General features: G+C 39.1%; 1 pseudogene; it reads left to right on the top strand.

Annotated features, from left to right (window-relative positions):
• The first annotated feature begins 1,730 nt into the window (after positions 1 to 1,730).
• LOC108315591 lies at positions 1,731 to 4,380 on the top strand (annotated as a pseudogene).
• Positions 4,381 to 4,572: the final 192 nt, after the last annotated feature.

Below are 4,572 nucleotides of genomic sequence, written 5' to 3'. Positions count from 1 at the left end.
AAATTAACTGAAGTCAGATTAAAGGCAAATGTTAGACAGGGAAAATAACTAATGGGTACAAAACTTAACACTTGGGGGACAAAATAATCTGTACAACAAACCCCCATGACACAAGTTTACCTATATAACAAGCCTGCACATGTACCCTTGAACTTAAAATAAAAGTCATATTAAAAAAATTAATGATTCTAGAAGAAAACTTAGAAAAACTCCTTTTCAGTATTGGCCCTGGAGAAGAATTTATGGCTAAATCCTCAAAAGCAACTGCAATAACAATACATTGATAAATAGGACCTAATTAAAGAGCTTCTGCACAGCAAGATAAACTATAAAGGGAGTAAACAAATAACATACAAAACAGGAGAAAATATTCATGAACTATGCATCTGACAAAGGCCTAATATCCAGAATCTATAAGGAACTTAAATACATCAACAAGCAAGAGACACTCTATTAAAAAGTGCCAAAAAGACATGAATACACACTTCTCAAAACAAAACATACAAGCAGCCAACAAATATGTTTTTAAAATGCTCATAATCACTAATCATCAGATAAATGCAAATCAAAACCACAATGAGACATCATCTCACACCACTCAGAATGGGTTTTGCTAAAATGTCCAAAAGCAGCAGATACTGGAAAGGCTGTGGAGAAAGGAGGATACTTATACACTGATAGTGGGAATGTAAATTAGTTCAGCCACTGGGGAGAGTAGTTTGAACATTTCTCAGAGAACTAAGAGTTAAACTGTCATTGGATCCAGCAATTCCACTACCAGGTATATACCCAAGGAAACCAATCTGTTAATTTGGTCATTCTACCAACAAGACACAAGTATCCATATGTTCATCACAGTGCTAGTCACAATGGCAAAGACATTTGCTAGATGCCAATCAATTCTGGATTGTAAAGAAAATGTGGTCCAATCAACTCTGGATTATATGACATTTTCTTTATCCAATACTATGGAACCATAAAAAGAATAAAATCATATTCTTTGCAGCAACATGGATGCAGGTGGAGGCCATTATCCTAAGTGACCTAATACAGAAACAGATAACCAAATACTACACATTCTCATTTATAACTGGAAGCTAAACATCAAGTACATGTGGACATAAAGATGACAACAATAGATACTGGGGAATACAAGAGGAAGGAAAGAAAGAGGCAAGGGGCTGAAAAACCACCTATTGGATACTATGGTTGCTACCTGGGAGACGGAATCATTCATACTTCAAACCTCAGCAGCATACAATATACTTGTGTAACAGTCCTGCACATGTTCCTACTAAACCTATAATAAAAGCTGAAAAATTAGTGAATAAATCATCTTTAAAAAACTGTCGTCTCTTTAAAAAAAAAGCATCCTGATGCTTAACTCTTCTGCTTTGAGGATTGCACTAGATAACACATATATAGCCCCTAGCAGAGAGCTTGGCATAGAGTGAGTGCTTAATAAATACTAATTATTCCTATAAATAGAGCCTCACAATGTAGAGTGGTAGTACAGTATTATAGCGGTGAAAAGCACATTCCAATGTTTGATTGGATAGGATATATATATATATTTTTTTGCATAGAGAATGGCGAAAGAAAACTGTGAATCTCTCAAATGTTCTTCAATAGAAATTCACTTATCACTAAGAAACACCTCATTTTAGGTCTGCAGCAGAATCAGGTCTGAGAGATGTTTGCTCTAACAGGATATTACAGTCATTACTGAGATGTCAGAACATTCTGCATTGGAAAAACACTCTAGAAGGGTGAGTAAATGAGAGAAAAAGAACTCAGAATTTTCCCCTTTTTGGCTTTCATTTAGTTTTTTTTTTTTTAAATCCAAGTCTGATATGCTGAAATGACACATTTTGATTAATATATCTTGCTTACTATGTTCTGAAGGTGAGAGAGAAAGACAGAGACAGAGACAGAGACACAGAGAGATAATCTAAATGTAACTGCTTAAGATATCTGCTTCAGATATCAGAGATTCCTATATTATATTGTTGTTTCTCTTGTCTCTACCTCTTTTGACAGAAAATGGCCAATCTCTTTTTGATCTGTGGGTTTGATTCTGTATCATTAGTGTACATTGCAATGTAAACACTCTGTATGAGATTTCTCTATTACCAGTAAATTTTACACTTCTTGAAGCAGAGGTGAACATGGGGAATGCTAACTGTACTGGAAGTTAGAAATTTCTGATTTTGTGTATCTGAAAATATCTAGCTATATGTCCTTAAGGAATATCATTTACAGTTGAGGCTCATTGAATTTATGTTTACTAATATAATTTTCAAAATTACATTTCCAAGATGTTATAATGTTATAATCCCCATTTAACAGGTAATGAAGCTGAAACTCCGATGAGCTAGGTGATCTGTTCCAAGTCACATAGTCTCTGAGTAGCAAACATGGTATTGGTATCTATCTCTGTCTAAGGCCACAGTCTCAGGTATTCTCTTGGCAAACTGAGCTACCACTCCCCTACACTTAATTTATCTTAAACAACAAGGAGTAAACTAAATGAACTGTAAAATCTCTTTTTAAACTATAATTTATGACTTGTATCCATAAAATTGGGTTATATTGACTTCTCTGAGAAACTTAGAAAAAGAGGCTTTGCAAAACAATGGAGGAATAGGATAGAAAATTTAGGACATTTAAAACAACACAGGCTCTTGGCTCAGCATGGCCCGCTGCAATCCGTGGAGGAATGGGTCACCAACCGATTGGACCAGTTATTTGACAACGAATCAGACCCCTTCGAGGTGTTGAAGGCAGCGGAGAACAAGAAAAAAGAAGCCAGCGGGGCGGCGTTGGGGGCCCTGAGACCAAGAGCGCAGCTCAGGCGGTGGCGCAGACCAGCTCCAAGGCGGCAGGCAAGCAGCTGCGCAAGGAGTCCCAGAAAGACCGCAAGGACCCGCTGACCCCCAGCGTTGGCCTGGTTAACAAGAAAGAGGAGATGCAGCCGCCTGTGGCACTTAAGAAAGAAGGAACCAACCCAAATGCCCATCGATGATAGACTGGACAGGGAAAATGTGGCACATATACACCAGGGAATATTATGCAGCCATCAAGAAAGATGAGTTTGTGTCCTTTGTAGGGACATGGATGAAACTGGAAACCATCATTCTCAGCAAACTGACACAAGAACAGAAAATCAAACACTGCATGTTCTCACTCATAGGTGGGTGTTGAACAATGAGAACACATGGACACAAGGAGGGGAGCGTTACACACTGGGGTCTGTCAGGGGGAAATAGGGGAGGGAGAGTGGAGGGTGGGGAGTTGGGGAGGGATGGGATGGGGAGAAATGCCAGATATAGGTTATGGGGAGGAAGGCAGCAAATCACACTGCCATGTGTGTACCTATGCAACAATCTTGCATGTTCTTCACATGTACCCCAAAACCTAAAATGCAATTAAAAAAAAAAAAAAGAAGGAATAAGAGGAGTTGGAAGAAGACCCGATCGACAACTTCAGGGTGAAGGGAAAATAACTAATAGAAGACCAGAAAGGCGACCACCTCGTAAATGATGATTTGAAAAGCCACTTGAAGAAAAGGGTGAAGGGGGCAAATTTTCAGTTGATAGACCGAATATTGACAGACCCATTCAAGGTTGTGGTGGTCTTGGAAGAGATCGAGGGGGCCGTGGATGTGGAATGGGCAGAGGAGATGGATTTGATTCTTGTGGTAAATGTGAATTTGATAGACATAGTGGAAGTAATAGATCTGGCCTGAAGCACAAGGACAAAAATGGAGGTAGCGGATCTCACAACTGGGGAACTGTCCAAGACAAATTACCTGACTTGGATCAATAAAATGTCACTGAGGAAACACCTGTAGCTGAAGAACATCATCCAGCGGCCGACACTGAAAATAACAAGAATGAAGTTGAAGAGGTAAAAGAGGAGGGTCCAAAAGAGATGACTTTGGATGAGTGGAAGGCTATTCAAAATAAGGACTGGGCAAAAGTAGAATTTAATTTCCAAAAACCAAATGAAGGTGCAGATGGGCAGTGGAAGAAGGGATTTGTTCTTCATAAATCAAAGAGTGAAGAGGCTCATGCTGAAGATTCGGTTATGGACCATTATTTCTGGAAGCCAGCAAATGATATATAATGTCTCAGCTAAAGATCAATTTTGGAGACCTTGGCCACCCAGGACGTGGTGGCAGCAGAGGACGAGGTGGACGTGGGTGTGGTGGGTGCCCAAACCTTGACAGCAGGCCAACAAGTCAAGTGCTTCTGCTCCTGATGTGGATGACCCAGAGGCATTCCCAGCTCTGGCTTAACTGGATGCCATAAGACAACCCTGGTTCCTTTGTGAACTCTTCTGTTCAAAGCTTTTGCATGGTTAAGGATTCCAAACGACTAAAAATTAAAAAAACAAAAAAAGAGAGACTGTCATTCATACCATTCATACCTAAAGACTGAATTTTATCTGTTTTAAAAATGAACTTTTCTCGCTACACAGAAGTAACAAATATGGTAGTCAGTTTTGTATTTAGAAATGTATTGGTAGCAGGGATGTTTTCATAATTTTCAGAGATTATGCATTCTTCAT

The sequence above is a fragment of the Cebus imitator genome, unplaced genomic scaffold (genome assembly GCF_001604975.1).
Source record: "Cebus imitator isolate Cc_AM_T3 unplaced genomic scaffold, Cebus_imitator-1.0 Scaffold175, whole genome shotgun sequence".
Lineage (NCBI taxonomy): Eukaryota > Metazoa > Chordata > Mammalia > Primates > Cebidae > Cebus > Cebus imitator.
Note: the sequence above shows the minus strand (reverse complement) of the source record. Positions and strands in the feature narration are given on the sequence as shown.